This window comes from Myotis brandtii, unplaced genomic scaffold (genome assembly GCF_000412655.1).
Source record: "Myotis brandtii unplaced genomic scaffold, ASM41265v1 scaffold311, whole genome shotgun sequence".
In the NCBI taxonomy this organism is placed as follows: domain Eukaryota; kingdom Metazoa; phylum Chordata; class Mammalia; order Chiroptera; family Vespertilionidae; genus Myotis; species Myotis brandtii.
The window spans coordinates 3048298-3073151 of NW_005361913.1; the positions used below are offsets into that span (position 1 = coordinate 3048298).

General features: G+C 40.3%; 1 long non-coding RNA gene across 1 annotated transcript in view; it reads right to left on the reverse strand.

Moving 5' to 3' along the window:
* LOC102257818 overlaps positions 1 to 24854 on the reverse strand; it is a 104689-nt gene that overhangs the window by 64128 nt on the left and 15707 nt on the right. The window contains exon 3 of the long non-coding RNA XR_313803.2: positions 4960 to 5221. This is a non-coding gene — a long non-coding RNA (uncharacterized LOC102257818). The remainder of the gene's footprint in view (positions 1 to 4959; positions 5222 to 24854) is intronic.

A 24854-nucleotide genomic window follows, 5' to 3' on the forward strand; every position in this document is an offset into this window, starting at 1 on the left:
AATAAATAGTTTAGGGAATGGATCTAAATTTATGGCCCTACATGATATTTAACTACGTGGTATCACAGATAAAAACAAGAGTCAATTTATGTATTTATTTATCTTAGCCTTTAGAAGACTAAGATTCAGGTGGTGATGTAACTCGACAAAGTTCACAAAGCTAATAAGTGCAGCATAGGGATTTGAGTCCAGGGTTTTCTAAATTCAGCATGTCCATCGCCTCATCAACGATGGCTCATCTGAGAATGTGTGTTCACAAAGGAGAGCTGTGAAGCCCACTACTAGAAAGGCAGAGTGAAGTCAACCAGTGGTAGTCACTGAGTGTTTGCTTTTAATTCAGTAGGTGTAAGGAGCCACTCAAATTGTGTACTGACAATGACCTGTTGAAGAAGACTGGGTTATTGTTACAGTCAGATAACATTTTAAGAAAAGAAATGAAACCTTTCCTCCTCTAACAATGCGTTCTGATCAACTGATGATCTTCTTGACCAACAGGTTCAGGTACACTGTTCAATGAAAGACTGGGCAACAAGTCGCTCTTTCCAACTTCCAAATTTCTAGGATATATCAAATTTATCATGATTGTCTCCTATATCTGAATCATGTCTCCAAAAAACAGTTTCCTGTATTGTGAAAATCCAAGGCAGCTTTTATGAAATCTGCTAAATGCATTTAAAAAAATGAAATAACCCAGAATCGTTACAATTTTAAGGAAAAGGACAAAGTTGGAGGCCTAACACTGCCCAACTTCAAGACTTATGACAATCTGCTATTGGTGAAAGACAAAGAGAACAGTGGAACAGAATGGACAACCCAGAAAAAGACCACATAAATATAGCCAACTTATCCTTGACAAAAAGGCAAGGCAATGTAATGAAGCCTAGACAGTCTTTTCAACAAATGGTGCTGGAACAATTGCATGTCACCCACATGCAAAAAAAATTAATTTAGACACTGGCCTTCACAAAATTAACTCAAAATGGATCACATACCTAAATGAAAAACACAAAACTATAAAACCCCTAGAAGATAACAGGATAAAATCTAGGTGAATTTGTTTTGGCAACAACTTTTTAGATACAATGCCAAAGGCAAAATCCATGAAAGAAATAATCAATAAGTTTGACTTCATTAAAATTAAAAATTTCTGCCATGCAAAAAATACTATCAAAAGAAAATATTTGCAAAACATATACCTAATAAAGGACTTTGTAGATCCATAATGTACAAAAAAACCCTTAAAACTCAACAATAAGACAACAAAAACCCCAATTAAAAATGGGCCGAAGACCTTAACAGACCCTCATCAAAGGAGATATATAATAAGCATGCAAAAAAAAATGTGGTGGCACTAGGTTTATGAAAATTATCTGTATTTTCCTCTCAATTTTGTGTGAACCTAAAGCTGCTCTAAAAATAAAGTCTATTTAAAAAGAGAGAGAGAGAACCAAAGATAAATAAAATATAGTCATACTGATTCTTATACATTTAATATTCTTGTAAAAAATGCTTAGCATTTCTTATCCTTTTAGATAGAGTCAAGAGAAAATATATTCATGGACAACAAAGCTCCATGAGATCCTCTATAGAAACATACTATTGCAGGTGGAGAGCAGTGACAGGTAAGGGTAAGATATAAATGAATGTGTAATACAAGCATTCACTTCAAGGCTACGCTTGTATGCATAGGTAGAAAATTGAAACAGCTTTAAAATACATACTCACTGACAGTGAGCCCTAATTAGAATAGAGTAATAAGTGCTATCCCTTGACAAGTGTAACATAGATAGCTCTGGCTTATGCCACTTCAGAATGTAAAAGATAACCTAGAACACCACTGTCAGGGGACAGGGATGCCTAGCTTGCAGTCCAGATCAAACAAAAAGTAAGAGAAAAAGTTCCCACATGATGTTATGTATAAACTAGTATAAAAGTGATTTATGTAAGAGATACTGTTTATGTTGGAAAGGTATAACAAGGTTATAAACAGCTTTTATTCAGTTGGTTCAATACCAATGCAAAGCTCATGCCTTAAATGGCTCCATGAGTGGTTCATCAGGAGCCAACTACAAGTCTACAAATCTGTTTACTTTAAAACAAGACAAGAACAGGCTGGTTCATTGTTCATGCATCTTTCTGAGGAACAGATATAAAACTTTCTAAGGGAACATTTCTATCTTCCAACTGTAGCTTTGCTGGCTTTCCTAAGCACCTAGATAATTTTTCTAACTTTCTTCTGAAAAGATCCATAAACTATTAACAGAGGTTTATTTTAAAGAGAAGCATCTGCATAGGCTAAAGTTAAGACTCAGATTTTTGAAGGGCAATTAAAATCCTCTTATTATTTTTGGGGAATATGTAAATAAATTCTGATTTGATGATTCTATTTGTAAAGATTCCATAGAAGTGATTCCCAGAGGAATATCTAGTCTTAAACTCAGCTTTTCAGATTTTTTAATTATATAGAGTTTCCTTTCTGAAGACCCAATAAACGATATGACACTATGTCTTCTTTACTCCGCAGTTTCTTCTGTTGCTTTTAAGAGAAAACTGTCCTTGAACAGTCTCCCCTCACTGGGTAGAGCAGACTAGTTGGATTCATAGGAAACTTTTTTAATTTTATCTCCTGTGTACTTTGAGTGTTGAGTATGTTAATGGTGATGACCAATCTTGAATAACAGGTTATATAAAATACAAACATTGTAATCCTTAATAAGGTAAACTATAATCAGAAGTACTGAACTTAAAAACAGAATCATAACATTGAGAGAAGTCTTAATGATAATTTGGTCTAAAATCTTATTTCATACTAAATTGAAATATAAAATAATTTTATATTTGGATATGAGGTCCATTAAAATCAAGTAACTTTATCATCTTTACAATTCTAGTTACTGGCAAAGCCAAGACCAGATTCCCAATCTTGATTCCATTTCTTTTTATTACATTACTGGAATGCAGTGTAATATCCCTAATCCTATGTTTACCATTTTTAATCAGACTACCAATTCTCCTCTTTTTCGTGGTTGGATGTAAATAACTTGTTTTCAGAATTCATAAGGATACCTGGTACCACAGAGTGTGTGCTTGGGACTAAGCTAGAGACAAGCCCTAGGAGAGCTGAGGGTACTGGCTGAGGCAGTAGAGTGTGCAGCCTGCAGGGAGAGGCCATGTGAACTGCACCACCAACACACACACTGAAAGGGCAACTCTCCAATACTCTGAATGAAAACCGGTTGAGAGAGCAATAAGATGTTCATCCCACTCTTCAATGAAGAGAAGGGGGGTGGGGTGGAGAAATTAGGCAACGTGATTAGAAAAGAGTTGCTTAGAATAAGGCAAGGGTGATGGAAGTTAATGATAGATGTTCTTTATCTACGTTCCAGGTAGAGCCACGTCGAACAGAAACTTGGAGATATTGCAAAAGCCCTGAGCTCACAGGCTAAAGAAAACCGCCACTGCTCTTCTTCTCCCTCCAGAGTTCTAAATTTGATCCCTAGACTACCAATGTAAAAAAGGCCAATATTGGGAAGAAAGACATTCCTACAACTTATGAAGACTGAAACTGATGATACAGGATTGAGAGATAGAGGAGAGAGAGAGAGAGAGAGAGAGAGAGAGAGAGAGAGAGAGAGAGAGAGAGAGAGAGAAATTCATTTATTCCCCCAGGTCAGAACTAGGTAAATATCCCCCAAGTGATTATTATGGATGGGAAAAGGTGAACAAAAATTATATGGATGTGAATATGAATCTTGCTTTTAATTATATTTGCCTTATCAATAGCAATTCTTGGGCCTGAAACTTCTAATCCAAAGATTCTAACTCCAAGTTTCCCAAACAATGGGCACTCACTAAAGATTAATATCTTAACCCTCTCACTCTCCCATCCTTTGCTGACATTTAAAAGCAGAGAAGTAAAAGAGGTTTTTAAATATTGGGTTTTAGTTTATAGATTTCAATTCTCCATGTTCTTTCTACCCTAAAATTATTACTGAAAATGTAGAGTTAGCTTTATATATCCCTTGGGTCTTTGGAGGGGAAAATAACCTAATGTTTAGAAATAAAACAAAACATGAGCTTACTTTAACATACATGGTGGGGGGTAGGTGGAGGTTAATAGTTTTTTCCAACCCTGTTCTAGAATCAAGAGGGCCAAATCCCCAATGGCAAAGGCAATACTATCTTCTAATCAAATAAATGAAGCCTCCTGTGTTATTCCTTATACAAGAAAGATAAAGGCAATGGATTCAAGATCAATTTATGGAAGTTGGGGAAAGACACCACCTCTGCATTGAAAGTGAATGTTTTGGCCCTGCCGGTGTGGCTCAGTGGTTGAACATCAACCTAGGAACCAGGAGGCTGCTATGCCAGATCAGGGCACATGCCCAAGTTGCAGGCTAGATCCCCAGTGGGGGACATGCAGGAGGCAGTCAATCAATGATTCTCTCTCATCATTGTTGTTTTTTATTCTCTCTCTCCCTCTCTCTTCCTCTCTGAAATCAATAAAAAAGAAAGTTAATGTTTTGGGTTCCATGTAGGCTCTGGGAAAGTTAATATAAATCCTTTTGAAAGCAGAAATAGTAATCCAAACCAGTAATATTATTTCTCCTCCCCCCCAAAAAAAATCTTCGGATAATTGGGATTTGAGAAGAATGGTGTTGCTTTCTGAATCTTGTGACATTGTGGACATGCAATAATTAGCATTCGCTGTTGGAATTATGAAGCAATCCCTTTGCTATGTTATTCAAAAGCCTTGACTCCCTATTTTCAGATTAAAATGAAGACTAAAAGACTGAACTTGACCCTGCCTGAACGTCTGTGGGCTATTTTCCCCTCAACCAACAGCCTCACCTAAACTCCCAACTTTTAAACTGCTAAAACCATGGAAACATTAATAATGACCCCCTTCATTAAACCTCAACTTCCCCTCCCACTTGTACTTTTGACCAGTTTACTCACTTCAAAGCAAGCAACAGCATCCTGTTCATCTACTCAGCAGGACCTCTGTATCTTCACCAACACCTTCAACCAAAAGCCACAAGAAACTCCATGATCCCCACATTCCTCCTCCTCCAGGGACGGCAATTATGTAACCTCCAATTTTTTAAATTTTATTTTTTTATGTTTTCTGTTGCCATGGGAAAGACTGTGTTTGGTCAGCTCCATCAGCAAGGGGTAATTACTGGCTTCTCCTACACATACACACCACACACCTGCAAGGCTGCAAAGAAAAATAATACATAATTAAAGACTTTTTCAAAAAGGCCAAGCAAGTGTCAAACAAACAATGTATTACTCTGCTACTGGTAGAAATAAACAAGGGCAGCTATATATTGCCAGTTAAACTTGGCATTTTCCGTTTAAGTATTAAAAGCAATCAATATTTCCTCCTAATTTAATATTTGTCAGGAACTATGAACTAAGCACTTTAAATGAGCCATCTTTGTATGGGTAAGCTCCATAAATATAAATTTATAATTCTAATTTTTACAGCAAATTAATGAGGTTCAGAGAGGCTGAGTAACTAACACAGGGCTAATTAGTGGTGGAGTCAGGATTCAAACCCAGAGCCCACAGTCTTGCTGGCCTGGCTTGTCACTCGTGGTGTGTGACCACAGCCTGTGTTATAACTCCAGCTAGCTTCCAGGCTGGTCCGTTGACCTGCTGAAGGGACTCAAACTATCACTCAAACATCTCATGAAGCTAAAAAAAAAAAAAAAAAAGAAAAAAAAGAAAAAAAAATATTGTTGGTACCGAAATGCATAGGACCATAGGTCACAGCAGTCAAAAGGATTCTCTGTCATTATTCCAGTACCGAGTAAGTATGCATGTGTGACATTCAAATCGTGTGACCTTTTCCTTTGTCTTAATCTTTTCATTTCCTGGAACTAACTTCTCGATGTTAACAGTTCTTGTTCATAAAAATACTCTCAGCTAAAGTACATCATAAAGTTAACTTTGAGTCTTAGCAGATTTGTGAGTTTGGAATAATGAGAAGAGCAGTTGATCTGCTTTCATTTACTTTATTTTCCTGGGAGAAGAAATATTTTACTTTGGCCTCCTTGTTAAATTAGGTAATTATTGAGATTCTTGTAATCCTTACACTGGGGATCTGATTCCTATGGGTGCAAGGTATAAACAAGTCCCAAAGAAATTTATGTTAATAGTGTAAAGTTTAAAATATGATTAAAAGAAATAGAGCCTTACAGTAGGCTGGCAATATTAATCGTTCTGTCTTTTAACATGTCAACATACACTAGCCCAGTTTTCGGAAGGGCCAGACTCATCCTGCCCCCTCCCCCAAAGTCCCTCATCTCCCTTAACTGCACCTATCATAGAAGACTCCAGACAGGGTAGAGCCCAAGGCCACCCCTTCTCCATCAGCATAGCAAGTCCGGCCGTCACAGTGCTGCCTGTGAGAGTTTGGTAAGACTCTGGCTCCCGGCCGTTGGCCTCATCTGACCTTGTCTTTCTGCCATATCACTCATCTCCTGGAAAGGAACCTATTTCCAAGCCTCTTCCACACCAGCAGCAGGAAAGGAATTTCGAGTCTCTTGAGTGTTAAGTAAACTGGGTAGAAAAAAGTCCAGCCTGGCTTCCGTAGGAGGGAGATGAGATGGAGGGCTGGGGGCAGGGGGGGGCGGGGGGAATACAATGATATACTTTCACTTTGCCAAATTCCCATCCCTTTTCTGGCCGTCGGCAATGCCAGGAGAGAAAGCCAAAAGGAGGTGGGAGGATAAGTGGAAACAGCTCCTCCTCTTCCCTTGCGCTTCCTGGCCGGCTCTCTGTAAACACGTCTTGGCCACCCTTCCTTCCCCACGCGGGAGCTGGGGAGCCGCACAGGCTTGTCTGGCTGCAGGGCCTCCAGAGCCGGTGCCTCTGGAGCTCCCTGAGGACCTGGGCATGGGGGTGGTCAGGGAGGCCACAGGGTGGATTCAGGGGAGCCCGTCCAAGGACATGACCTTCCCCTCAACAACTAGAGCTGTTGGCGTCGCTTCCCAGAGGTGAGGGGAAGGGTGTTCAGATGAAGTCCTTCTCTTAGCACCACACTTTTGACCTTCTCCTGGGGAGCAGCTCAAAGGACTGAGGTGGAGTGCAGGCCAGCAGTGCCCAGAGAGGGGAGGGATTCCGCCTGTGGGAATGAAAGGCCGGCGGGAGAGCAGTGAGGTTGTGGTGCTGAAATCCCTGCTCGCAGACCCAGGGCCAGAGCAGAGCTTATAATTAAAAGTAAACTTGGCAGCGGCTCTCTTAACACAGGAGGCAAAAAGTTAATGTCTGATGAGCTGGGGCCCATGCCAAACTCCAGCTCAGCGCCCGCCCCACAGGAGACTAGTTCAAAGGAATGAGGTCTAGGGGTGGCAGACCAACCCAATTCTGGGCTTGGGAGCCCCAATTCTGGGCTCGGTACCACTGTGCCCATCTCTTCCACAAGCTCTGGACACCATTATCAGTGCTTTACTGATACATCTTGCCCACGAGGCAGAGCTGAGGGCTGGCCTTTTCTGGGCTTCAGATATCCCTGGCTCGGTATGCTAGGTCTGTTCTGTCTAGTAAGCTGGCCACTAGAAACACGTGGCTCTCGAGCGCTTGAAATGTGGCCAATCCAAATTGAGAAGGGCTCTGAGTTTAAAATGAGCAGCAGATTACCAAGACTTAGTGTGAAACATAAAGTAGACTATCTCAATTTTTCATATTCATTACGTATTGAAATGACAATGTTTTAGGTATGTCAGGTTCAATGAAATGTATTGTTAAAATTAACGTCACCTGTTTTCCTTCTTATTTTTTTTAACATGGCTACTAGAAAATATGTCACATCAAATATACAGCTTGCATTATATTTCTATTGGACAGAATTGTCCTGGATATTTCCTTAATGCCGCTGAGTGAATCAAAGAAGGAATGCTGACTTTAGCTCAGCATTGATATTTTTTTAATCCACATAGAAGTAGTCCATAGAAATGGTTAAAAAAAGAGTGAGGCATCGTTGTTCTTTGAAATAACTCTGTATCTGGAGCTACATTTAATTCTGAGTCACTTGCTCTGAGAAAATGCTTACTAACCACCCAGGACTCCAAAAGGATGAGAGGGCGACGGACTGTCGGCCAGGCCACACCACTGAGGCCAAACTGGACCTCCAGGCCTAGGAGACAGCAGCGCAAAGGACAGCACACTCTTCCCAGCACACAGAGAACTGTCAGAGGAGATCAAACAACTCCTCTGGGAACCCCACGGTTTCCCAAGCTTCTCTCCATCCTAAACTATTACCTCAGTCCGTCTGTTTGCTTTTAATATGCTCTTTAAAGCTGCTTTAAGAAACTTCATTACAAATCAAAATCACTATGATTTATCACCCCACACACATCAGGATGGCCACTGTTACAAAAATTAAAATAGAAAAATAACAAGTGTTGATGAAGTTGTGGAGAAATTGGAAGCCTTGTGCACTGTTGGTGGGAATGTAAAATTTTACACTCCCACCAACAGTGCGGGGATGGCAAACAGTATGGAGGTTTCTCAAAAAGTTAAACATAGAATTAACATATGATCCAGTAATTCCACTTCTCCAAGAGATATCTGCGCACCCACAGTCACTGCAGCATTATTCACAATAGCTCAAATGTCCACTGGCAGATGAATACATTTTAAAAAATGGGGTATATACAATGGAAAGTTGTTCAGCCTTAGAAAGGGAAAACCTGCCATATACTAAAACATGGATGAATCTGGAGGACATCATGCCAAGTGAAATCAGCCACTCACAAAAGGACAGATACTGTATCATCCCACTTATATGAGGTCCCTAGAGTAATCAAACCCATCATCTTGCAGTACTGAAACTCTGTACCCATTGTTGTTCACCACTGCACACCTAACAATGGTTTAAATGGTAAATTCTATGTTTTGTTTTTTACCACAATAAATAAAAGGAAAATGCATAGCATAATCAATTTTACTGCTACTGAAGAATTCACAGTGAAGACCCTGATCCAGTCTAACATTTTATCATCTTTACCAGAATAAAAAGAAGAAAATGTACTCAAACAGATATTTGCACACCAGTGTTTATAGCAACATTATTCAAAATAGCCAAAAGGTGGAAATAATCCAAAATGTCCATTGGCAGATGAACAAGTAAAAAAAAAATGTGGTGTGTGCATACAATGGGATATCATTTAGCCTTTAGAGAAATGAAATTCTAACACCTGCTACAACAGGAATGAACCCCGAAGACATCATCCTAAGTGAAATAAGCCAGTCACAATGAGCAATACTGCACGATCCCACTACTATGAAGTATCTCGAGCAATCAAATTCATAGTGACTGAAAGAAGAGTGGTAGTTGACAAAGGTGGTGGGAAGCAGGCTTAGGAATTACTGCTTAATAGGTAGAGAGTTTTGGCTTGGGAAGATGTAAAAAGTTCTGGAAATGGATGGTGGTGATGCTTGCACAACAGTGTGACAGTATATAATGCCACTAAACTGTACATTTAAAAAATGGTTAAAGTGATATATTTTATGTTATGTATATTTCTTTTTAAAATATAGTTTATTGGTTTTTAGAGAGGAAGGGAGAGGGAGAAAGAGATAAAAACATCAATGATGAGAGAGAATCATTGATTGGCTGCCTCCTGCACGCCCCCTACTGGGGATCAAGCCTGCAACCCAGGCATGTGCCCTTGGCCAGAATTGAATCTGGGACCCTTCAGTCTGCAGGCTGGCGCTCTATTCATTAACCCAAACAGGCTAGGGCTGTTATGTATATTTCACCACAATTTTAAAAAGAGAGAAAATGTTACAAGAGGAAGGATGAGGAGGCAAGAAGTCAGTTGAGGCAGGAAGATCAGAATGGCCCTTGGATTATCGAATAGGAATTCACATTCATCCCCGCAGGGCTGCCTGGAAATGCTGACGGGGCATCACTGCTCTCTCTCTAAACCAGACAGTCTCTGTGGCAGCATTCTGTCTCCCAGGAAGTGTACAACCTTTTCATTTTGCTGTTTGAACTTGCAGTGAGATTCAAAAGACAGAACTAGAGTGCACACACGAATGACAGAGAGGGAATGTGTGTGCACTATTTGGGGTAAGAATTATCTATTTCTTCCAATCCACCATTTACTAGTATATTCTTTGCCTGTGTCTACTCTCGCCTATGCCAAAGTCAATAACAACAATAAAAATCAGCAGTACTGATGGTGAGAATATTCTTTCAAATACTGTAAATGTTATTTATAAAATGACCTAGCAAGCTAATAATAACAAAGATATCAGGTCACAAGCGCTTTAAAAATCACAGCATTTATCATTAAGACCATTTCACAAATGAGGAAACTGAGGTTGATAAAAGCACTTGTCCAAGAACACAACAGAGATTTTCCCCTCCAGTCTAACTGACTCCAAACTAGAGTTCCTGACTGCTGCGTGCGGGTGCACTTTGTAAATGAAGGCCACCTACTTAGGACTATTAACAAATTAGAGGAAACAGAAGAATAAGTGGGCGGAAGGCAGGGCAGGTACTGGGGAGCTCATTCCATTGCCAAGGCAGGAGTGATACCTACCTACACCCACATAAGGTGTGAAACCGAATGTTTTAGGAGGACTGATTACCATGACAATTTCATCACCTTTTTTAATTTCTAAAACTCTGCTGCATAAACAGGAACCAAGAGAAAATGACAGCCTATGAAAGAGAAAGTCTGGCTGGGGGAGGAGGTGACTAGTCTGCTCTCCGCCAGGGCCCTTCTCGCTAAGTTACTTATTAAAGGACTTAGACTAGAGGAAAAGAAAATATCAGAGGGAAAACAGAACTGTACTCCAGCCAGGGTACTGACCCCTCATGAGCGATAATTTCCACAAATTATTTGTGCTTCCTAAAAGATTACGCTTTATATCAAAGGCGAGCCCAGGAAAAAGTGTCATCGGAGGACTGAATTCTTAGTTCACAGCTTTAATTGATGTCTCGCCTAAACCCAGGTCACAGCCCCAACATGCTCACCATGGAGCTGAGATTATTAGTCAATTCAGTGAACATGGGACAGAAAAACTCACTAAGGAACAACAGCTCCCTGAATCTGTTCACTCATATCCTATCTCACCCAGAAATCCAGAAAATTACCGTCAGACACATCACAGGATCAAAGCCTTTGCGTCCAGGAGAAGCTTAAAAGGACACAGACGTTTCCATTTGCTCCGCTCTTCCCTCCACAGGATTATCTTCTGAAATCCCCAAGCGTCTACCCCTGACACAGCTTTCTCACACACCACGCTGCCCACCCTCCCGTCTATCCGGATCCATTTTTTAAGCGCCTTGGCAAACACAAGAAGGGGAAACAAAGGGCAAATGCCAGTCTGTGGCCTCTGTCTGGACTTAGCCAAGCATGATACGTGAATCAGGTGTGTGGAATGGAAGTTTCCATGGCAACGAGACTTCAAGGCAGGCAGGGGAGTCACATATTCTTTCTACCAAGGTAACAGAAACACGGAGGCCACCCGAGGGACGCTGAAGGGGGACACAGCGAGTTCAGAGTTCTCCGGTGACTGCAAGGACCTAGGTCCTCATTGTCTCCTCCCCCACCCTCTGCTGCTCCTTGAAATAATCCACCATCCCTCTTCAGGGGGAAAGGAAGGGACAAATTAAAGAAGTCTTCTCTAAAGGGAGTTGCTTATGAAAAAAAATGTAGGAAGGACTACAAGAGAAAAGTGTTTTCTTTAGTAGAGAACGCAGCTCTATTAGTCAACAGGTTCAGGAGCCCTGGCAGCCTGAGCCCGCGCTGACTACCTACAGGGCGCTTGCCTCTCCACCAAGCTTTGCAACATGGTCTTCTTGGTGAATCCAATCCGTAATGCAAAACCCCTGAGCTACATTGCGTTTTACAGATGGTTTTTTAAAAAATTATATTTGCTGTAGATAGATACTTTAACATTATTCTAAACTTTTAGAAAAAGTGTATATTGTGGTTTTATTTTTTAAAGCTTGCTTTGTTAGACCCATGACTTGGAGGCAAAGAAAAAAGTAGTCAATTTTAATAAAATCAAAGTTAGCCTTGGTAACCTAGCTGGACAGAGGTAGTCTGAAGGTCAGGTCTATGTTGCCGTTAGGGCTTCTTAAGCTATTTTCCTAACTTGAGACCCAAGCCAGGTAAGACTTTCCACCTTGGTTAGCTCTGCCCTTCTGAGTCCTTCAGATGACTCCAGACACTGAACAAGAGAACTGCTGTCCTACCTCTGCTAAGGGCTCTACTATGGCTGATCATCCTCCCCACGGCACCCGAGAAACCCTTCTGCCCTGCCCGCTTGATCGTGCCACTCAGGCTCCAGACCTTTCAGATGAGTCCTCATTGCAAATCTCTCATTATAGTTTCCAAACCCACACATGGCCTGGCATCTGCCTACCTCTTTAGTCCCATCTTCTGCCATTCTCCAATTTACACTCCGCATTCCAGGCAAATTCAACTATTCTTAATTCCCTAAAGTTACCATTATCCTCTCTTACCTTTAGCCCTTGATGTTACTGATTATTGGGGGGGGGGATAACACCCCACTTAATTACTCCTTTCTTAATATCTCAAATAAGATATCACTTACTCCAGGAAGCCTAAGTCCTTGCAACAATTTCAGCCTTAAAGTCCTTCTAGGTGCAACCTCAGCATCCAGGCTTCCCCAGCTCAGCATCATCACCTAATTCTCTGTCAGCTTCGTGTCTATGCTCCCATCCAAATCAAAGAAGAAGCAAGAAGTGTGCCATGTTCATCTTGGGCTTAACTTGGAGCCCAGCACATAGGAGGTGATCATTCAAGATTTACCAAAAACCATTGAATGAATGAATGATCACAACGGCAGGCATGGCATGATTGATCACAAAGAGCACCAACCACATCTGGGCTCAAGCCTCGCAGTCCAGTTCTGCTGCTTGTTAGTTCTGTGGCTTCAGTGAACCTCAGATTCCTGCTTTTCTTTTCTTTTTTTTTGGATTCCCGCTTTTCAAGTGATGTAGCAATGCTTGCCCGTGATTATTATAACCATAAAAGAAGCATCAAATGAGTGTTTGTGAAATTCTTTGTGAACATTTTAATAAGTCTATGTGAAATGTCATTTCCAGGAGGAGGCTAAACAAGAAAGAGCAGAAAGGAGAAGTGCTCTGAGAGGCAGAATGATTGCAGGGACAGAATCTGAAGAAGGAAACTGGGGGGCTATAGATATTCATGGTATACTGCCATATATAGCATAGATGGGCTTCTTTTTATATTTTTCTTTAAACTATGAGAACATATTTAGAAAGTCACAGAGGTAGAAGAAGTGAGTCATAGAAGAAATGGGCTCAGGAAATAAGTTACAGAGGCAACAGAAGGGCCCTTGGAGCTTAGGAGAGAGAAAGGTAAAGGTAATATGCCTAGGAAGAGGGGGACGGGGAGGGGAGAGGAAAGGCACGTGCCTGCTCCAGGGAGGGAGAGCGCCTACTTCTTTCTGACAGATAATTATGTTCCCCTCTTCCCCATTTTGGGCCCAGACATTCTTATTAGCCTCAATTTTCCACTTATATACCATGTTCATTTCCACCAAATACTACTGTGTACTATTAACAGTTCTTGGGCCTTAGTTTATTCTCCTTCCAACTGTTAAATACCCTCTCTTTCCCCATGCTCCATGTGAACCTCACCAATACATCATTATCCATAATCATCCGCATCTATAAGGCCTTTCTTCAGTAAAGTAACTCAGCTACCTCTCTCCTCCTGATCTTCTAGTGCAATAAGGGCCCACGTTTCACTATTCAGTGCTTTCTCTTTATTCTTCACACATATGTGCCATGCCCTTTCTAAAACGTGGGGCGGACCTCACGCATCTGAAGAGCCAAGTCTGGGTTAAAAACACGTGGAGCTGGCAGAGGAGGTGAGAGGTAAGAAGTATACTAAGAATTAGAAAATCACATTGACTAGTCTGCCAAGAAAACAAAATGATATAATGAAAAATGAGAAAATTAGCTAGCTAGCCAGTTTCTGAACTTCAAGATTCTGTGGTAGTTGAACATGACACATTACGAAGAGGGCATCAGGTAATGTTTCAGTGAGAAGGGAGCAAGTAGAGGACATGGTTCCCCAAGTAAATGTACCAAGTGATTTCTTATCCTGAAGAAGAAAACCAATAAGAAGAAGAAATGAAAAAGCAAAAGGAAATGGAAACCAGATGGAAAAAGAACCACCAGAGTGATCAATCAACAACATTTTGCTGAGTACCGTTGTCCCATGTATGGGAAGCTGTTTTAGGTGTGTGCTTGGGGTACACAAGGTGGGAAGGTTCTATGCAGAGAATGAAACAACAGCATCTGTGCTTGCAGGGCCTGGCAGTCGACATAGGGTGACAAACATACAGAGATGGCAGCATAACTAAAGATTTAAGTCGGTGCATGAGAAGTGCCAAATGAGCACTGCAGAGTAAGGACAGATCACTGCATGCTGAAGTATTCAGGGGAGATTTTTCTAAAGAGGTGACCTAACTGCTCTATTTTTTTTCTTTTCTTTTTATTAAATCTATTGGGATGCATTGGGTAATAAAATTATATAGGTTTCAGGTGTACAGTGCTACAATACATCAACTGCATATTGTATTGTGTGTTCACCACCCCAAGTCAAGTCTCCTTCCATCACCATTTATCTCCCCTTTACCCTCTTCTACCTACCTCTCCCCGCTTTCCCTCTGGCATTCACCATACTGTTGTGTCTCTCTGAGTTGTTTGTTTTGCTTAATCCCTTCACCTTTTCACCCCGTCCCGCACCCTCTCCCACTCTGACAGCTTTCAGTCTGTTCTGTGCCTATGAGTATGTTTCTATTTTATTTATTAGTTTATTCTCTTCATTACATTCCACATATAAGTGAGATCATGTGATACTTGTCTTTCTTTGACTGGCTTATTTTATTTAGCATAACGCTCTCAAGATCCATCCATGCTGTCAAAAAGGATAAGAATTCCTTCTTTTTTATAGCTGAGTAGTATTCCATGGTGTAGATGTGCCACAGCATTTTTATCCACTCATCTAGTGATGGGCACTTGAGCTGTTTCCAGATCTTGGCTATTGTAAATAATGCTGCAATGAGCACAGATGTACATACATTCTTTTGAATTGGTGTTTCAGGTTTCTTCAGATATATTCCCTGAAGTGGAATTGCTAGGTCATAAGGCAGTTCCATTTTTAATTTTTTGAGGAAATTCCATCCTGTTTTCCACAGTGGCTGAACCAGTCTGCATTTCCACCAACAGTGCACAAGGAGTTCCCTTTTCTCCACATCCTCATCATCACTTGTTGTTTGTTGATTTTTTGATGATAGCCATTCTGACAAGCATGAGGTGATTATCTCATTGTGGTTTTTAATTTGCATTTCTCTGATGATTGGTGATTCTGAGCATCTTATATGTTTACTAGAGGCCTGATGCACGAAATTCATGCACTGGGGGGGGGGAGCGGGAGGGGTCCCTCAGCCCAGCCTGTGCCCTCTCGCAGTCTGGGAGCCCTCAGGGGATGTCCGACTAATGGCTTAGGGCTGCTCCCGAGCGGGATACTTAACACTGCTGTGGAGGCAGGAGAGGCTCCCGCCACTGCCACTGCGCTTGCCAGCCGTGAGCCCAGCTCAGGGCTTCTGGCTGAATGGTGCTCCCCTTGTGGGAGTGCACTGACCACCAGGGGGAAGCTCCTGTGTTAAGCTTCTTCCCCCTGGTGGTCAGTGTGCATCATAGTGATTGGTCCTTCTGCCATTCAGTTGATTTGCATATTAGCCTTTTATTATATAGGGTGGAACTACCTGACAGTCAATGTGCCCCACTGAGGAGTCCCAGATTGAGAGAGGGCACAGACCAGGCTGAGGGACCCCATGGGTGCACAATTGGAGCCGGGGAGGGAAGCGGGAGGTTGGCCAGCCAGGGAGGGACCACAGGAGGGCACCAGGGAGTGTCCAGCCCATCTCACTCAGTCCCGATCGGCTGGACCCCTGCAGCAAGCTAACCTACTGGTCGGAGCATCTGCCCCGTGGTGGTCAGTGCACATCATAGCTACTGGTCAACCGGTCGACTGTCTGCCCCCTGGAGGTCAGTGCACGTCATAGTGAGTGGTTGAGCAGCCTAAGCATATCATTAGCATATTATGCTTTAATTGGTTGAACAGACAACCAGACACTTAGCATATTAGGCTTTTATTATATAGAATTGGCATCTGTATGTCCTCTTTACAGAAGTTCTATTCAGGTCCTTTGCCTGTTTCTTTAACAAGATTTTTTGGGGGATTTTTTTTATGTTGAGTTGTATAAGTTTTTTATGAATTTTGGATGTTCACCCCTTATCAGATGTATCATTGGCAAATATGTTCTCCCATTCAGTGAGTTGTCTTTTCATTTTGGTGATGGTTTCCTTTGCTGTACAAAATTTTTTAGTTTGATGTAGTCTCATTTGATTATTTTTTCTTTTATTTCTCTTGCCTGAGGAGAAATATCAGAAAAAAAAATTGCTGGGAAATATCTGAGATTTTACTGCCTATGTTTTAGAATTTTTATGGTTTTGAGTCTAATATTTAAGTATTTAATACATTTTGAGTTTATTCTTCTGCATGGTGTAAGAAGGTGGTCTAGTTTAATTTTTTGTCCAATTTTCCCAACACCATTTATTGACTAGACTATTTTTACCCCATTGTATGTTTTGCCTCCTTTGTCAAATATTAATTGACTATAACTAACTTCTCTGTTTTAAAAGGTAAAACAAAGAAAAGCCTGGGAAAGGATGCCAAGTGGTAGAAGCATATGCACAGAGATGGAAGTGGAATTTCCAAGGCATATGGCAATAGTAAAGAAATCCCCATTAAGGACATTAATTTGGGAAAGTGGGCTGGATAATTATAAAGACAAATTACATAGAAAAGGAAATAAAATTCTGAAGAAATGCAGTAAAGCAAGAGAGAAAAGAAAGAGAAGATCAAAACTAAAGGGGGAAAAAAGAAAAATGATGTTACAAAGTATTTATCACCAGACAAATTTTAAAATTTTAATGTCTGTGTAAAAAAAGAAATAAGTCAAACCACAAACAGCATTAGTATTATGAATATGTAAGAAGTCACACACAGAGATCAATAAAGTAATCATTAAAATCCCAGTAGAAAAATAGAAATGTGCTTATAAAGAATTTATTTTTAAAAATCCAATAAGCAAATTGCCAATAAAACATAAGAATAAAATTTCTAACAATACAAATAATTCACAAAGAAATATTAATTAAAGTAATAAAGAAGATATTATTTTTCCTCCTGCCATATTAGGGAAATTTTTTTTTTAAAAAAAAGGGAGGTCAGTATCTAGCTGGGCATCTAGATGGGCATTCTGAAATGTCAGTGTTGAGCTTGTACAACTTTCTTGGGAAGCAATTTGCCACTATGTGCAGGGGTCCATGTAGAACACAACACTAATCTGATAAAATAGTCAGGATAATGAAAAAACTATTCATATTCAAAGATGCTCTTTATAACATTGCTTAACCTAACACAATAAACCACCACCAAGAACAACATAATTAGTATAGCAAAAAATCCATAGGAAATTATAAAATAAATTGTGATAAAGTTCCGCCAAGAACTACAATACAACCATCAAATGTCATTTTATTTTATTATGCAGAAAGAAAGAATTCAAAACTGTATACACTGTGATCCCACATATAAAAATGCATATAGATATAAGCACATAGAAATAAATATTAAATGGAAATATATTAAAATTCTCTCTAGCTTATATAATTACACTTCATTTTTATTTTATTTTGGAGGTCTTTCTGTATTTTACAAATTTTCTTCAATAAACATGGATTACTATATAATTCAAAATTATATTTGGATTTTAAAAGTAATATAAATATTTTAATTGCAAATAATATTTAGAGAGATCTGTCCATGGAAAATGAAAGGAATCCCCACTCTCAGCTACCTAATGCTAAAGTCTTAATTCCTATTTGAGAGCAAACTTCCCTTCTAAAACCTGGATTCTGTATGACTTACAGAGATGACATATAGGATTGCTCCTTCCACATTTTACTGTCCATAAGAAATGACTTTTTGAAGTCCTTTCATCATTGTTTTTCATTGTTTTCTTCTAGGAAGGTTTTTGTAAGAAGAGTAAATGTCAACTTTATTTTGGGTCTTAATTTTTCCAGAAGCCTAAACCTAACTTCTCTTCTTTCCTCTCCTCTCTATTCTTCTCTCTCTCTCTCTCTCTCTCTCTCTCTCTCTCATTCTCTCTCTATCTCTATCTCTCCCTCCCTCCTTCCCTCTATCTCTTTTATAATGTCTAGGTGTGTCTCTTAAATACTGCCCTCAGACCAAGATGGTAGCTCTTTCTTTGATTTCTTCTGTACTTTACATAAGGTTCAGAGTAGCACCCTCTGCTCAAAGATAACTAAGAAGCTTCAAAAATAAACTCAATTTCAGTTGCACTTTTAAGATATTTTCAAGAACCACAGGAAATAACTGCATGTGTGGTATTGCACACACAAAACAGTATGTAAGAAGCCAACATGATATTGGTTCCAAAGGACATGTGATGAACTCCTTTTTCAGACCCTGCTGGGGCTGGGGCAGGAAGTAGAAGCTGGCAGCAGCCCACCACTGGAGAGGAGGCAAAAAAATGGTGGTAACTCTAAATGAAAGAGAGAAGCTTGAAATTTTTCTATTACCAAACCAGGCAATTAAAACATTAAATGTGAAATCTGAGGCACTGTAAATTTCCTAATATGGTATAAGTGCTGAGTTTCCCAAATGATGTTTTCTCATCTTTCAACATATCAAAGAGCATGCCAAAACCCCAAAGAAACGTTTCCATTTTGAAAACAAAAATAAACCACACACATCCACATTCTATTAATAGTGTTGTCTTGCCTTAAAGACTCTGCATCCTTAGTGAAAAACGCCATTGCAGTTTACATAAATTTTAACATTATTGGAAACTCCTGTCCAAAATAAACTGGATGTGTGTGGGTGAGTTAGGTGGGACTGAGGCAAGAGTAATCAAACCCCTTTCCATATTTTCCTTAGTGGAGACCAAATGTTATGTTCCTCGTCGTCACACCTAAGGACTGTGTAAATACATTCTCCATATTTAGCAGCATTTCTTAAGAGAGAGTATAAAGAAGGAAATTGGCAGAAGATACACAGGTTCATGCCAAATGCACAACATTTGAAGACCTAAGATAGAGGGACGTAAGCTCAGAACTGAAAAGCCCAGCAGAAATTGCTAGGACAAGCAAGGTCATGTCAAAAATCCCCACATCTAGACCATAAACTCTTGATCCTGCCACCATGAAGAGGAAAAACAGCTGCCCTGTGTCACTCTATGTTTAGAGACAGAATAAAGCCATTAAATGTGATCTTCTCCTTCCTCAATCCAAACACTCATGAGCTGTTACCTGTGTGCTCAGCAGGGAGCCTACTGCCTGGAATGAGGACAATGAGAGGTAAATGACACAGAATTTGTTTAAAAGAGGCTTCTATTTTTGAGAACATAAAAGAACCAACACACAAAATAACAGTAAGAAACATCAAAGGGAAGGGCACTAGAGTTATGGTGGTGTATTTCATAAGGTACATAAATGTCTAATTATTATGTTGTACACCTGAAATTAATGTAATACTGTGTCAACTTATAATTGAAAAATAAATGTAAAAAAAATGAAACAACAAAGGGTCCATCCTTAAATCCTGAGCAACCCCAGAGATTTTTGGAAAATCTTTATCACCTGCCTACATGCACAGCCTTACATGTTTAAGCTCCGAATCACAGGCCCTAGAATGTCCCTACCAAGACAAGGAAAAAAGGAAACCAGAGTTATATGGGGACCACAGAGCCACCCTGATCAGGTAAGGTGAGGAGGAATGAAGAGAACTGTTCATGTATCCATCCCTCTGGTTCTAGTTGGACTCAGAATCTGGAAACTCAAATGTAACTAGGAAGAAAAGAAAGGGAGTATGGTGGATGGTGAGGCGAAAAGATTACCTTTTTCAAGCCAACAAATGCAGGTCCCAATCTTAACCCAGCTACTTACTTATATGAACTGGGCAGGTTCATTAACCTATTTCTCTTTCTTTTATTTAACAAACACTGATCTTAATAGAACTGGGCAGGTGCTCTTCTAAGCACTTTATAATACTTCATTTACTTATCCCAACAACAAACAATTGAAGTTGGTTCTGTTACTATCCCCACTTCCCAAATGGGGAAAGTGAAGCACTGGGCTGCCACGTACTTTGAAGATAGCGAAGTCATGATTCAAACCCGAGATGTCTGGCCCCAACGTCTGACCCCTGAAGTTCTGTGTTGCATCATTTGTAAAATAGTTCCTTGTCAAGGCTGTGGTACAGATTCAGTGAAATGTATGGACAGCACCCAGCACAGTGCCTGACATCTAGCAGAGGCTGAATTATCTCCCTCCTCCCTCTGCTCCCCACTCCCTCACCCTGCACTGTGGGAGGCTGCAGGCAAGATCCTGCACAGGAAGGCCATTACCTAGGTCTGCAAAGGCTCCAGGGCTCCAGGGCAAGCTAGAAAACCAGCCTCTGTCTTTATCCCCTGAGGCCTGGAGCAAACGCTCTAACCTAAGCAGAGATGTCCAGCATTTCCACACAGAGCCTGCCTCTATTACCATCTGCATTCAAGGCACAAGCACAGGGAGGTGGGCCTTAGGGAAATTGAAAGGTTTCTGATTTTCGTACTAGGAGCTGTATATGTTTATGTCAAACACAAACACATCTAAAATTTATATCATACCTACCACCCAAGGGAACATGATCTACTTTCCAGAACCTTCCATTGCCTAGACACTGGCAGAGTATCTGTATCAGTCTGTGGCTTGTTTTAAGATGGTCTAGAAATGGATGGTTACCTAAAGAACAGTCCGTTTTGAAAATTATAAAGAATAATGAAGCCTAGGGTCCTGGGAGCTGTGTTGTAAAACATGAGAAAATGGTTTTCCAGCCCTTTTGAACTGAGGACAATAATTTAGAGGACGGAGACTATTTTAAATCTTTATATTAGTCTAAAATATCATTGAGAAAGGTGTACATGTTATTGGTCAAGTAATTTATTTAGTTGGGCAAGTAGTGACCCATACAAAAGGGATCTGATATATTGGGAATTTTCTAAGTACACAATGAGTACATGTTACTAATAGTAGGAAGTTTATAATGCTACCATGTAAAAATGCTGTCTACACACTCTTTCGATTTTTCCTCAATGAATAAAAAGTCCTGTTTGTGCTAAAACAACATAAGAACATTATTTTTTTATTGTTGACACTATTACAGATGTCCCCCATTTTTCTTCCTTTGCCCACCTCCACCCGCCCCCACCACCCCTCCCCTGGCCTTCACCACACTGTTGTCTGTGTCTGTGTATCTATGCTCTTTGGCTGCTCTCTTCACCTTCTCTGATCCAGTCCCATGCACCCCTCTCCCTTCTGACCTCTTTGAGACTGATCATATACCATTCCTCTGGTTCTAGTTTGAAGAACATTATTTTATTGCAAGAAAAAAATCACTACAACGACATATGTGAACTGTGTTCTGACCCTGAGAATGTGCTAACATGGTTTAAAAGTAATTAAGAAGGAGAGCTGACTTTCTCCATTTTCAGTCTTGGTCACTGTGGCTACTGGGTTCATTGATGGCCTGCCAAATCTTGCAAATTACAGTACTCCTATCCATGTGGTTTCTAAAACTATAAGCTTCTATTGTGAATAAGCTTGATTTTCTGCTTTAGAAATCCTGAGAGAGACTGCTAAGAGAGACTCCACAAAGAGTCCAGGTGCACACACCAGGAATCAAGTTCTTCATTCATTTTAATTACAGTTCAGCCCAAATGAGAGAGGTAGGTGAAGAAGTGTCTTTATAAAATATTCATTAGAAATGGGAAGTTTCTATTGGGGACACAAAAATGGCATCCTCCAACTTGTTCATCTACAAAGAACCCCAATGTGAATGATGTGTCTGCAATCATATGTGAGCCACATTTAGGCTTGGGGCTCAGCCAGAATATTTAAGGAGGGGAGACAGGAAAGGAAATAGAGTTCGCAGGGAAAGAGGAAGGCTGGATGAAGTTTTTCGTACTTTGTGGACCTGTGTGAACAGTTCCTTCTACTTACTGTTTAAGCCCTAGCAGGGAGATTTGTTATCTGCTGTTATTTCAAAAGCCATTAAATGGGGATGAGGGAGGGAAGAGGTGGGGGAGGGAGGGAGTTTTCATGTGTGTGTCTGTGAGTCAGCAGAAGCCGGAAGCCTAACAAAATGACTTCAAACAACAAGCTGGAAAGGAGGACAATAGCTTCCACCCCCAGACAGTGAGAAATTGCTTTATCCTAAGGGATCGTGACCACCCGTGTTCAGTGGAGATAAGTGAGAGCCTTCTCTGCTCTGGCCAATAGGAGACCTGCAGCCACAGCTGCTCCCAGAAGCTCTGGGTGGCCTCCATTCCAGCCGCTCCAAATGGTTTCAAGGCAAAAACACTGCAGCTGGGTGGTTCTCAGAAGCACAGGGGGTGGGAGGAGAGGATGACAAAGCGGAGGGGTGGCGCCTTGCGTCCCCCCACCAGGTGCTCTAAATCCCCTCTCAGGGCTTAAGAAAATCGCAGTCTGGAGGCTGAGTCCTGAAGCAGCTGTGTAGGAGCCTGCATCACCGCCATGCCACAGCAACAAACCAACCCTGTGCCTCAGACTCCAGAAACTGGGAGGCTTCCCTGCCAGGCAGCCCAGTGCTCTAGAAGCAAAAGGATAATTAATGCCACTTGGCAAAAGAGTGGGGCATTCCCAAGTCAGTCTTGAAAAAGAAAAAGCCTTGCACACACCCTACAACACAGACACAAAACCCGTTGAGATGTCCCTTTGAAGACTGGCAAATCTGACCAAAAACTTACATTTGCAGTAAACTTTACAGTAAAAAAAAAATGTATTAACTGCCCTCTGAAAGAGAGGAAAAAAATCCTAATATTTGAGGAAAAGTATATGGAAGTTATAGCATAAGCTCACTTTGGGGTAAATGTCCTTTGCATAAAAGAATTAAATTTTAAAACTTATTTCACTTATTAATGAGTACCTGCTGTTCAATTTATTGTATTTGTTACTTTCTTTCATTTTCCACTGTCGGGGGTTGTATGTCTTTTTAAATATTTTGATATCTCTAGCTAATACCTATAGTGTATGTTCAACTGACAAAAATGTTAGTCAAAACGTAATATAAGCTGATAAAACTGAAATTTCATATATATGCATATAGTCCCCTGACCAAGTAACTTCAAATTTGTATATAAATTATTTTGAGAGAGAGAGAGAGAGAGAGAGAGAGAGAATTAATCCTCTCTCAAGGACATACTCATCATTAATTCTAGATAGAGAGAGGAAGAGAGAAACATTGATATGAGAGAGAAACATTGATTAGTTCCCTTCTGAATGCACCTGACTGGGGATAGAACCCAAAACCTGGGTATGTGCCCTGACAGGAATCGAACCTGTAACCCTTCGAAGCTCAGGAGGACCCTCTAACCAACTGAGCAACACCAGCCAGGGCGAAAGTATATTTTTGTTATACACACAAAGTATATTTATACACTTATTGTAAAAACAAAGTATCATGTGTGTGTGTGTGTGTGTGTGTGTGTGTGTGTGTGTGTGCGTGTAACAAAAGAGAAGGGATTATAGGATGCAGAAGATGAAAAAATAATACTAAAATTGGACCACTGGCTACCATATAAGTGCTGACAATAATATTTCATGCAAAAACAAAATGGAATAGGTGTTAAAATTAAAATTAAGTTATTTGATATCTCGGTCCCTGAAACGGAGGTTGAAAAACTGAGGAGATGGTTTCCACTGGGCCCTGACCTGCTATGGGGCCTACATCAAGTTGTGTGATACCACTGTTATAGCACCTGCAAAATGGAGATAAAACTTCACGCTACCTACCTCAGAGAGCTGTTAGAAGATTAGATACCAAAAAAGAAAATCCGCAAAAGCCCTTTGAGTTTCCCATAAATATAAGACATGCAATGAAATAAAATACCGGCACTCTCTACAAAACTCCTAGAAATAGGAAACAGATGCCAGCAATGCAACAGGGCTAATAACTCACAGGGCAGTACTTTTCGGATCAGGGAGGTAGTGGGAAATTCTGCACACAGCTTCCAGTGAAAAGGTGCAAAAAAATGATGCTGAAATTCCAATCTACTCAAACCAAACAAAGCATCCAGGGAAAGGGGAGATTAAAAAAGCCCCAGTACTGTTTCAACACATAGCCAATGGCTCAAGAGAAGCAATCCTGACAAATAAAATTCCAGATTCCTGCTTAAATGTCTAAATCTACAAAAAGACAATAAAGTGTCAACATTATACTGGTAGTTTTTCACGTGTAGTAAAGTCTCATATTAAAGTAAACTGGTTTCCCCAGAGGATTAAGTGTAATGACCCCTTACAGTGAATAAAATTTAAGCACAGAATATATAAATTAGAATATTTTAAACCAATTTGTACTGGGAACAAGAGCCAAAATGAACTGTACAAAGCCACCTAAAATAACAATTATTTGGAGGTTCATAGGAAATTGATAGATATCCATATATCCTAAGATAGTCTAAATTATGGAAAATTTGAAACTGATCAAATACACACATTTATTATATTATATATTATATCAAGCATTTATTGTGGGTCATGTGTCAGGTTTAAATAAAAAAGATGAGAAATATCCTATTCCTGGTTCTCATGAAACTCAGTATAAGAAGAAGGAGACGTAGACACAATAAAGTAGAATACAATCGGTTAAGAATTAAGCACAAACAGAGTGCTG